The sequence below is a fragment of the Delphinus delphis genome, chromosome 15 (genome assembly GCF_949987515.2).
Source record: "Delphinus delphis chromosome 15, mDelDel1.2, whole genome shotgun sequence".
Classification (NCBI taxonomy): Eukaryota; Metazoa; Chordata; class Mammalia; order Artiodactyla; family Delphinidae; genus Delphinus; species Delphinus delphis.
In genome coordinates this window covers 70,703,074-70,715,248 of record NC_082697.1, presented here as the reverse complement: position 1 = coordinate 70,715,248, position 12,175 = coordinate 70,703,074, and the positions used below count along the sequence as shown (strand labels likewise).

General features: G+C 50.2%; 1 protein-coding gene across 1 annotated transcript in view; it reads left to right on the top strand.

The window, feature by feature from the left end:
* The window catches only part of GTF3C1 (general transcription factor IIIC subunit 1), a 72,573-nt gene that overhangs the window by 12,830 nt on the left and 47,568 nt on the right, over positions 1–12,175 (top strand). The gene's annotated exons all lie outside the window — the stretch shown is intronic.

Genomic DNA, 12,175 nt, shown 5'->3' with positions numbered 1-12,175 from the left:
CTAAGTGCCAGCCTGTCCCTCCTACCATGTTCTGCCCTGAGGTAGGATGATTTCACGTTATTTTTTCCACTCTATTCCTCAGCGCCTGGCCCAGGACCTTCTATATAAAAAGCGCTCGGGAAACGTTTGCTGAATGAAACCCATTCTGACTCCCAGCAAACATCTCTATATGGATGTCCCTCCAACATCTCCCATTCCTGGCGTCCAGAAACCGAAATTTATCTTTTCCTTCTTATGCTAAGCCAGTATTTTTTAAGTACCTGATCTGTGTGTTGCATGATTGCATTTTCTAGCCCTGCAAAGTAGGTGGTATTATTACCATTTTACAGGTAAGATTAAAGTTAAGAGATGCTAAGTAACTTATATGAGGTTAAGCAATCAGGAAGTGGTGGAGGTGGGATTTGAACTTCTGAGAAAGTTAAACTAGGGACAATAGACTATGAAACTTTAAAAACCTTCCTTAGTCCTTTGTTTTTCTCAGTTCTTGATTTTTATCCCATGCTGTTTAACTCCTCCTGATTAACCAAAGTTGTTTAAAAATCTTAGGGTCAGAGCTTTCAGTAAAAGATGACAGAAGGAATAGATGCGGTTTTCTGCACTCTTCCAACTCCTTCCTGGTGATGATAGGCTATAAAAGGAATAAACCTGCAAGTACAAAGAGACTAGGACAGGAAGTGACGGCAGGGAGAGTTGTCTACGTTTCTGTGCTCAAAGGCAGATGTACAAACGGTAACTGACCGCGCAGACTGGGAAAGCTGAATGCTTGTGTGGGGCAGTAGCCAAGAGTGGACACCTCAAACCTGAAATAAACCAGGGACCTCTGAAAGCACCAGTCTGGATGGGGCTAGAGACAAGAGGATTGGTTTATAGTCTGTGAAGAGCCATTGCACCCCCCAGGTCCCCTCCCCTACTTGGCATAGCCAGGTAACAAGCCCTTTCCCACAAAGACAGAGGTCTGGACTTTGTGACTTAGCAGTCTTTCCTCATTAGTACCTCCAGTGATTCCTCATTCCTTGGACTTAACCTCAAGAGAAGATGCACTGGAGGCTTTTGAGACTCTCAGACATGAGATGCAGCTGGGGACAGGGTACAGTGCTGATAACAGGCGGTATGAGATAATCTCTATACACAGTGAGGTAGGAGTCTTCACTGCCTTTCCCCCTGTGGCTCCTAAAACGCTGGCAGCCAGGCTTACAGTCCCTAAAGCCAGAGGCTGGAGGCTTCTTTTCTGCGGAAACTGACCAGTCCAAGAGAAAAGTCTTCTAGATCCTGAAATTTAGGGGATTCCTAGCAAATTAGCCAGCCTCTGCCTGCTCCCCCTTCATGGAAGCCCACACAATGGCAGCCTCTCCCTTTCTCTTCCTGACCCTGCAAAACACAGGACTTTTAATGTACAGCAGTATCTTAATGAAGCATTTTAACTTTTTTTTGCTGTACGCGGTCCTCTCACTGTTGTGACCTCTCCCGTTGCGGAGCGCAGGCTCAGTGGCCATGGCCCATGGGCCCAGCCACTCCACGGCATGTGAGATCCTCCCGCACCGGGGCACGAACCCGTGTCCCCTGCATTGGCAGGCGGACTCTCAACCACTGCGCCACCAGGGAATCCCCTGCATTTTAACTTTTCACCAAGCATTTGAGAACTCTAACACAAATGTAAGAGAAACTAACTTAGGAAATAGAACCAAAATGAGGAGCAGAAGAAAAGGAAAGGAGAGAAGGAAGATATTGCATCATGAAACGAGAGCAAGAGGCTATAAAGGAGGGACATGCAGAAAATAAAAAAGAGCTCTTGGAAATAAAAGAAATATGACTATTGCAATAAAAGATTTGGTGGAAGGAAAGATAGTGAGATAAAGTTGAGAAAATCTCCTGTAAAGAACAGAAACTCAAAAGGGATGGAAATAGGAGAGTTTTAAGTTGAAAATAAGAGGCTGAGTCTAAAAGATCCAATGTCCACACAGTAGGAGTTCAAGTTCACAGTAAGGGGAGGGAGCGTGTGTGCAGGGGAGTAGAAAGGAGGAGATGACGGGAAATGACATGGAATTTTCCCAGATCTGAAGGATGTTAAGTTCTAGATCAAAAGACCTAGCAGATGTCTAGCATGATGAACATAAAGAAACCCACACCAGGATCCAACAGCCAGAGACTTCAGAAGTCTGGGGCTTGAAGAGCCTCCAGAGAGGAGACATCAGACTTCCCAGTAGTAACGGAAGCTAGAGAGCTTGGAGCAACACCGTCAACTTTCTGATGGGGATGGACTTTCACCCTGGAATCTTCCAGTCAATGAGGTGTGAGGATAAGGACCTCACACATTTTCGTACATGCGGATTGGAAACAATTCATCTCTGATCTTCCAAGTTCCCTTTTAGGAAGCCACAGGAGGATGTACACCATCAAATAACAGGCTAAGCTAAGAGACAGGAAAGCATGGGGCCCAGGAAGAGGGGGGACAATGGGAAACCCTGGAGAGATGATGAAGGGAAATCATGATGACAGACGTGGGGGCGTGGGGGACGGAAGCCCATGCAAAGGATCAGTTGCTTAGTACCTGTGAATGTGTGAAGGGAAATTTGTATGCTAGCAGACAGTCTGAGTGTGAATTCGATATGGGTACAGAGAAAACCAAGCAAATGGAAAAAAGTTATTAACGCCAGGTAAAACTAAAAGGTGTGTAATTTTAAACAACTTAAGGCCCGTGTGCTTGACTATGTGGGCATAGCAAGTAACCTGTGGAGACTGGCCTCACTAACAGCTCCAGAGAACGTTTGCTGGATGAAGACAGATCACGGCATCCCCAACACTTGGCTTGGTGCCCGCAGGAGGGAGGTGGTGTGCTTGCTGAGTGACCGAGCTGCCAGTCTGAGGGAGCTGTGTCTCTTCCTTTACTTCCTCATTTAGTTAATGGAATCACTGCCCACCCTGTCTGACTTCCCTGTGTCTAAGTCTTGTGGAGGAGATGGTAGCGTCCAGATACTACCACACAACAGGTGTATAAAAGGCAGGAGCCCCTGGAGGTAGGAAAGCCCCCCAAGAGCAGACTTCATCTTTGAGTGTCTTAAGTGCTGAGTAGATGTGTGACTGGTTGAATGACTGGAGTTCCTCAGGGGAAGGGGTGGGGAGCATCAGCCTTTAAGTAGACAGGAGACCAGGAAGTTCCGCTGGGTCCTGCGGCAGGGAAGAAAAGGCTTCAGGAACTGAGAGTTGTGCTGGGGATTCCCACCTCACATTTGACTTGGAAATATGATTATCTGAACGCTTAAAATGTCATGACCTGTGGATCTAATAAGCATTTTTATTTCCTGACCTATTGAAAGAAAGGCATTAAAAATAAGCAGATGAGTATTTTTTTAGAGTAAAGAGAAATTAAGAAAGAAAGAGCCTTAAGTAACTTTTTTTGTTGGGCTCCTCCACGGCTTCAGGTCCTTGGAAATTCAAACTAGCCCCTTGAGACTGTCACACCTGAATGGACTTTTGATGTAAGACAGCCTGGGTTAGAATTCTTGTCCCGTCATTTCCTGTTGGGGAGTCCTTCAGCAAGTTTTGACCTCTCCCTGCCTCAGTTTCCTCATCGGGGTTATCTGGAATAATATATCTTTCCAGAGTGTCGTGGAGCTTACAGGTGACAGTGTACACAGAGCAGGGCCTTTGGGCCACATCTGGCAGTGTATTTTGTTGGCCTCATGGTGTTTGTTTTAATTGTAGTTGATGGCATTTAAAAATCAGAAATTTCACCTACAAAGTCAGCCTTTCAACTTTTCTGTAGAAATAAAACTAGGCAACATTGAACTGCATTTCTTCAATAGCAACTGGTGAGGCAGAGAGGTGTGCCACCCTCTGTTGAGGGCACACACCTTCCGCATTCCCCTTCCCCATTCATTCAGCTGCTGTTTAACCCGCAGCTGGCCTCAGTCTGGGTATGTCGTCTGCCTAACCCTTGAAGGTGTGTCCTCATCACACCATGAGTGGTCCTGGTTTTCTGGAGGCCCAGTGCTGGGAAGAAGGATCAGCACGCCTCAGACTGGGTACTAAGGATGTCAGTGGTGAGGTTAAGAGGGCAAATACCTAAGACGATGAGATGACAGTCGGCGTTTTTAGATTGTCACGCACACGCGCAGTGAGCCCGTTTCTAACTGTTCAGGAGGCTCATCTCATCCCCGCATGGTCTTGTCACCACCTCTCAGGACAGGCCTGCCACGCTGTGTCTCAGCTATTTATCTGTGTGACTTTTTCCCAACTAAGCCACCCTCCTTGAGGGTGGTGGCCGCACCCCTCACATACGTTCTGTCCTTAATGTCTGTGCATTGTCTGCTGGAAACAGAGTAGGTGCTAAGTCAACGTTTAGCCAATTTAATTTAATTAGGTGCCCCTCCAGTGACTTTCCTGGAGCAGGAGACAAGGGGTGAATGCACAGCTTTTTAGTCTTTTCTTGCCTTGAGCTGTGTCTTCCCAGTTTGCAAAATTAACATAAAACCTTCCTCCAAGCTGTTATGGAGTAGACAAGACTTAAATAAAGATGATGTATTGCTTCATGTAAATTTACAGGTGCGCCTGGATGTATATGAGTGTTTCTAAAAGGACATAAACAAAGAGTTTGGATTTCGGCATATTTCAGATGTGTTACAGAAAGCTGCAGTGATCTGTTTTGCAAAAGGCAAAAGTATCTTGGTAATGAAAACAGTCACCTGAACTGATGTGTTTTGCAAGTTTGGATTATTTTCTTCAAGTGTTTAGCAGTCGTTCTGTGTTTATTAAGTTGTGCTGAGAACAGAAGGGAAGAGAAATAGAAGTTAACTTTGTAATCCCTCGGAAAAGGATCACAGTCGAAAGCAGTTGACAGAAGTTGGGCTCCCTGGGGCTGATGACCGAGACAGGCATTTAGCGGGTTTCCCGGGTTCAGTGGCAAGGTGAGTCCAGCTGTGAAGAGGATGGGGTAGTTCTAGTGTCTATACCTCCCTGTTTATGGTGTGGACTCTTCCCCCAAGCTGCTGCCCTGTGACTTTTCAAAAATAAAAAACAAGTTCAACAGGATTGCAGGACAAGATCAATATACAAAAATCAGTTCTATTTCTTTACCCTTGTAATGAACAGTCCAAAAATGAAATTAAGAAAACAGTTCTGTTCACAATAGTATCAAAAAGAATAAAATACTTAGGAATAAATTTAACAAAACAAGTACAAAGCATATACTCTGAAAACTACAAAATACTGACAGAAACTTAAGATCTAAGTAAATGGGAAAATATCCCCTGTTCACAGGTCAGAAGGCAACATTGTTAAGATGTCAGTACTCCCCAAACTGATCTTCAGATTCCACGCAATTCCTGTAAGAATCCCAGCTGACTTCTTTGTGGAAATCGATAAACTCATTCTAAAATTCATATGGAATTAGAGGGTATGTAGAAAGCTGAAACAGTCCTGAAAAAGAAGAATCCAGTAAGAGGGCTCACACATTGTAATTTCAAAACTTACTACAAAGCAACAGTAATCCAGACAGCATGGTACTGGCACAGGGATAGAATTAGAGACTGATGGAATAGAATTGAGAGTCCAGAAATAAACCCACACATCTGTGGTCAACTGACTTTCCAGCCAGGGTGCCATGATCATTCAGTGGAGAAAGAAACCAATCACAGAAGGCCGTGACTATGGGATTCCATGTAGGGGTGAGTCCAGATAGGACAGTAGATTAGTGAGTGCTTGGGGCTGGGCTGGAGGCACAGAGGGGTGATAGCTAAAGGGTTTGAGGTGACGAGAATGTTCTAGAACTGACTTGTGATGGGTGCACATACCTGTGAATATGCTAAAAGACCACTGACTTGTATAGTTTAAACAGGTGAATCGTGTGGCCTATGAATGACATCTCAATAAAGCTGTTAAAATTGCAATAAAAAATGGAAACCAAATCCAACAAACACTTACAACAGGGTACAGCAAACTAAATTATGATCATTAAAATGGCAGAAGGGGACATTTAAAAAGTTACAGTAGGATTAGGCTTCCCTGGTGGCGCAGTGGTTGAGAGTCCGCCTGCCGATGCAGCGGACGCAGGTTCGTGCCCCGGTCCGGGAAGATCCCACATGCCGCGGAGCGGCTGGGCCCGTGAGCCATGGCCGCTGAGCCTGCGCGTCCGGAGCCTGTGCTCCGCAACGGGAGAGGCCGCAACAGTGAGAGGCCCGCGTACCGCAAAAAAAAAAAAAAAAAAAAAAAAGCGAGATTTCTTTAAGTTAAAAGTGATAAGATTGATTAAGGGACTCTAGCTAAAATATGAAGATAATTACTCTCATTAATAATTAAGATGAATAAAATAAAAAGACCTTTTAATATGGCAAAAACTATTAAAGGCAGGAACTTAAAAGAGTAGAGAAAGGGGTAGAATCCTCAATGGCATAAATTCTGGGCCTTGGGTTACTTCACTGGGGTGGAGGCGGCTCTCCTGAGGGGGCACAGGCACCTGGAGGGTGCCCTTGTGGGAAAAGAGTCCTTTCCTCTGTGTCCCCCCACAGGAGGCAACACGGGCTCAAGCCTGCTGGCCGCTCCATCGCACCCCCCCCGAGCAGGGAGATGGGCCTGCCCGGTCTGTGGGGTGGAAGGAGCGGGCTGGCAACGGGGGGAAGGGTGGTGAGGTCTGGGGCAGAATTCTGGAGAATGAGAGGGGCGCATACTAGTAGATGTGCCTCGGAGGTGAGGGACTGGCGACCTTGTTCTTTGAGAACTTTCTGTGGTATGATCGAGGGATGAGGGGGGGAGGCTCCCCATGCTTGGAAGAGCCCGAAGGCAAGTGCTGGGACATGTGAGCACAGGGCTGGCCTACAGGTGAGCAGGTATTGAAGGGTGACTGAACCTCTAGACCGAGGCCGTTTCCGCAGATTCCTAAACCTGTGTGAGCCCCGTGTGTGCCACTGTCAGAACCCGTGCTGCCTTGCACAGTTAGCCAGAGAGACCTTTGACTCTGATGGCTTGTCTTAGGGAGTGAAAAAGAGGAAGGGGCTAGGGGAGATTCTGCACTTTGTTAGCCATTTTGTGCCTCGCAGATTTGTGGGGTTCTTTGACTCTGATCCCTTTCCATTTTGTGCCTCGCAGATTTGTGGGGTTCTTTGACTCTGATCCCTTTATCACCCCATCTTCTCAGTGCTACTCCTCACTGATAAGCAACTAAAGCACAGATCACTTGCCTAAGGTCACAGAGCTGGGAAGTGCTGGTAGGGGAATGAGCAGAGAAAAGTGTGGCTTTTGAGTCTGCGGCCATCAGGCCCCTCTGCGGCCTCCACCTCCTGAGAGGCTGGCCTGACTGACAGGAAGTGCAAGCAGGGTTGTGGGGAGGGGGGCTGAAAGCGAAGGCGAAGGAAGGCGGCCTGGGTGGCCGGGGGCAGGAGACTCCTCCATCAGCCCTTCTTACACGCCCATCGGTAACTTCCCGTCATGCCTGCAGAATGAAAAATAAAACCTCTGCTGGGCTAGAGACCATCTGCAGTCATCTGCAATCTCCGTCCTCATCCTCATTCCCGCCTCTCCCACCAGCACCCCTTCCCAAATGGCCAGTCCTTTTCCACCCCTGTGCCTTTGCTGGTGCCCTTCCGTCTGCCTGGAATGCCTGTCCTCTTCTGCCAAGACAGTTTCTTCCGGATCCTTTAATGTCCCACCCAGATGGCCCCTCCTCTCTCCCTTCCCCTGCGTAGTCTTTGTTTGCCAGCTCTGTGGGTTTTCGAAGCAGAGCCCTGAGTGCATTATAGCCGATTTCTCTGTAGCCATCCATCTGGATAGTGTGCCCTGAGCACTTAACTCATTCACTCCCTTAGTCCTCACTCCCAGGTTAGTCTAGACACGTTGTAGAATTATCCCCGCCTTGTAGCTGAGAAGCCTGAGGCTCAGAGGTTCACAGCTTGCTTGTGGTAGAGCCGGAGTTCACGCCCAGGCCCGTGTGAAGCCCAGTCACCCTGTCCGAGACTCCCTGGCCTCTCTCTCAGACACAGCCCTTTGCAGGGGTGGGAACCCTGTCTTGTCCTTCTTTATGTGTTCTAGGCGCGTCACAGAATAAATGCTGTGAAATTGAGTGAAAGGCCCCAAGCAGCCTCCCGACATTTTCAACAGCGGTGACTCCGTCTGACACTTGAGCCGCCAAGCTCTGTTTTTCTGAGGTTGTGGAGATGATAACAGTACTGATAAAGCCGGAGCAAGCACCGTCCTGAGCGCTCTGAGGAAGAGGCTCTTCTTGTCCCCATTTCATAGCTGAGCAGCCTGAGGAACAGGGCTGTGGGATCACTCAGCCAGTAAGGGGCAGAGGCGGGCTCTCACCAGTTCCATCGCCCTGGGCTTGGGCTGCAGCACCCTCCTCCGTCCTTCTGGGTGCTGCCCTGAATGCTGTCCTTGCATCTCTGGTTAGGCCTCTCTGCCGGTACCCAAGGCAGTCACCTCCTTAGAATGTCCCATGGGCTCGCTTATAGTTTCAGTTTCTCAGACTCTCCAGCCCTGACCAACCCAGCCCCATTCAAGTGTGTGTGTGTGTGTGTGTGTGTGTGTGTGTGTGTGTTGGTGGGGTGAAGGGGGTAACACTGAATTTACATAACTTCCGCTTGGCTTGCTAGTAGGACTGTCCCTTTGTCTGTGACCCTTTAAGAGGAAGTCTGTCCTGGGGCTCATCTGTTGCTCTTCTTCCTCCCGGGGTTGATCACAGTTCAGGGTACCCCTCTGCTAGGAGGCCGGATGAGACGTTTCACTGGGAACGTGAGACACACGGGCTGTTGGTTCTGCGTCACAGCCGCCCTGGCTGTTCCTTTACAAGGAACTTTCTGAGAGAAATGTGAGATTCAGGCCCAACCATGTGGCCTAGTGTGGAAGGAAGGCCACTTGCTGGGTCCAAGGCCACTTAGATCACTTGAGCCCCCTGAGCTTCCGTTTCCTTTTCCTTAAAATGGTGATAATAACTTGCAGAATTCACATGATGATTAAGTAAAATCGCCTCTGAAGGGACCTAACACAGCGCCTGGCCCATCCCAGGTACTCGGTACAGATTCTGTCCTTCCCTTCCTCCTTTTTAGATCTTCAGGATGTCTAAATTAAGGCACTTTTCGTGCTAAGGTGGAGCCCTTCCTGGATCATTGACGCAGAAGAACCGCGTGGTTCCTTGGTGTAGAAATGCTGACCTTAGTGCATGCCACATGTTTCTGCGTGTGTAAAATGCCTAAAATTTTGTGTGTTTGAGAGCATGAGGGTGATCTGGCCGGTTGTATTTCTCCTCCCTTTTGTTCTGGGAAGAAAAGCCCCGCACCCAGGGGTCAGTGGCCGACATCAACGGACCGCGATTCCTCCAGGGCGGTTGCAGGTAACCGAGGGGGCAGCTCAAATGGAGTGACAGGCCACGTTCACCTGCGTGAGTCTGCCGACCAGTCTCACTCGAGCCCCTTCTGCTTTGACTTCAGCTGCCTTGTGCTCTAGGACAATATCCTTAAAAATAGCAGGTATGAGGGACTTAATTCCCTGGTGGTCCACTGGTTAAGACTCCCCACTCCCACTGCAGGGGGTCCGGGTTTGATCCCTGGTTGGGGAACTAAGATCCTGCAAGCTGCGTAGCACAGCCAAAAACAAAAAGGCAAGTATGAGCTGAAGGGATTTTAATAAAAACAGAAATTCTGAGTCTGGAAAAAACTCTGGAACTATGGGAAATGCATAAAGATCTGGTGAAACGAGTTCCAGGTGGTCCCTTGGATCATGAAGCTCAGACTGCACTGTGCCCCGTCCTGTACCTGCTTTTTCTCCTGCGTCTCTCCCCCAGCCCCACGAGGCTGCCATTCTCATCAGCCCTGGTTTGCGGGTGAGTCGGTGGAGGCGGAGGGAGGTCGACCAGCTTGCCCAGGTTCCTACACCAGCTCAGGCAGAAGAGTCCAGATTCTTAACTACTGCGCAGGCTTGCTCGCTCTCACGCAAGGTTTTCCAAAGGAAAGATGCAAATGACATGGCCTGAGGAAAGGGAGACGTTGCCGCCATCAGTGTGTTGGGTGAATGACCAGGGCTTACCTCTCTGACGGATACAGAAACAAGTGCAGTTGGGATTCAGGGCAGAGAAATGAGCTGTGCCCAAGGACAGGCAGAGCTGCAGGCCCTGTGGCCGCAAGCCTCTCTAGGCGCCATCTGGGTAAGTCATAGCAGCCTCCTTCTCAGCCCAGCCTTAGATGCTGGAGCTCACCCCTTGCAATGTGTTGGGACTCGCCCTCCCCCCACTGGATCGCATGCTCCTTGTTGGTCGTGGGGCTCACGGTGCCCAGTGTAGTCGCAGGGAGCAGCCTGGTCCTCCTGCGTCACCCTCCGCCTCCCCCAGCCAGCGGCCTGCCTGCCTAGGCGCTTTCCTGAGCCCCATGCTCAGAACCAGAGCAGGAGAGAGTTCCCATGGGACCCAGGAGCCAGGTCACCCGACCGTGGGCCAGTTGTGGGGTTTTCCTGCCTGACAGGAAGGGACCAACCATCTTGAGTTCAGCTCCTGTTTGTCATGCCTTTGCACGGTGCTAGGTGCCGGTGATGCCGTTAAGAGCAACTGCTCTGTTAGTTGAGAGTCAGACAGCCTGGGTCACACCCTAGCTCCGCCACTTCACAGCTCCGTCGCTTTGAGCAAGTCGCTTAACTTTTCTGTGCCTCAGCTTCTGTGTCTGTACAGTGCAGCTTACAGGGGCCTGCCCGCCTCAGATCATGAGATTTGACGGGTTAATTTATGTAACGCTCACAACACAGTGCCTGGTCCATGACTCCACGCCAGCCTCTGTACAGACGTCATCTCGGGTCTCGCTGACACTAACCCGTGAGGGAGAGAACATCATCATCGCATTTCACTGAGTGGGGAACAGAGAGCTACAAGTCATTGCCCCAGAGTTACAGAGCTGAGGTTGAAAGCCACATGTGCCTGACCCGGGAGCCCGTTTACCCCCACTCTCCTCTGAGCATCCTTCCGTCCTGGCTGTCAGCAGAGGGTGCAGCTGTGCTATCAGGAGAAGGCCCTGACGGGGGATGCAGGTGAGAACAGCACTGCCTGGGCATGAGGAGCAGAAGGCTGGTGGCCGAGGGCGTTTGCCTTTGTTGCCTTAGCGTCCGTGAGCATACTAGCAGTGTTTTTCCTCTTCCACTTAGCTTACTTTGAGGACTGTTCTGTGTATCTTTTCTTGACTAATTAGCCCGTTAAGGAAGTTATAAAAGTGTGGGAAAGAATCACACTGGGCTCTTGCCTGAGAGCCAGTCCGTCGGCCTCCATAAATGCTGCACTGTGTCGCCCCTCACGCGGGCTGGCCCTTGCCCCGGGTCACCTGCTGTTCTCGGTCACATGGGCATCTTTGAATTAGGGGCCGTATGTCATCAAAGGTTTAGGGCTTGGGCTTCGAGGCTGGACTGCCCAGTAAATCCCAGCTCCTCACTTGCTAAGGGATGGGAGTTTGGGCAGATCCCTTCGCTCCACACGTTCTCAGGTATGAAACGGGGATGGTAGCCCACCTCCTACGGCTGTGACGAGGGCTAACCCGTGTAACCCGCCAGGAGAGCTTAGATCAGCGTCAGGGGCCTGGCAGGCGTCCTAGGAGTGGTGGTGGTTTTATTGTTAGGAGAGGAGGTCGCTCTGTGAGTACCAGCTTAGGGGTGAGAGGGGGGCTGAGGGGCTTGGGAGTAGCTCAAGGTAGAGAACAGAGAGGAAGACCCGGTGGCGAGGGGCTTGGCGGCCAGTGTCCTGCCCACGTGCTGGGGGTGCTGGCCACGGAGAGCCCAGTCCCGGGCCCGGAGCCTTGAAATGGTTCTCACCCATTCAGATGGCCCAGGAGTCCCCTCGTACTCAGGTCTTCCCTCTTGGGAGGGAGAGGCCGGGGCAGGCACCGGGAGCGAAGCGCAAACCTTTGGAAGTAGGAAGGGAGGACCTGGCAGGCGCAGAGGGAGCCAGAGGCAGGGAGGCTGTGCCAGACGCGGGCTTCATGTTTCTTCTCATGAAAAGTCGAGAACTGGGGGATTTTCTCTCACTGGCGGGAGTGGAGGGGAATCAGCGGGTGCCCGAGCCCTGCGGACCTTTGGCCCCAGGCCAGCCCTCCCGGAGGGTTCTGGTTGGTCAGCCTCTGCGGACCTGACTCTGAGGGTCAAGTCTCTGATATCAGGCCCCTGAGATGCTTTACTGCTTGTGAACTTCACTTGCAAACCACGTGCTGTGTCCCCCACC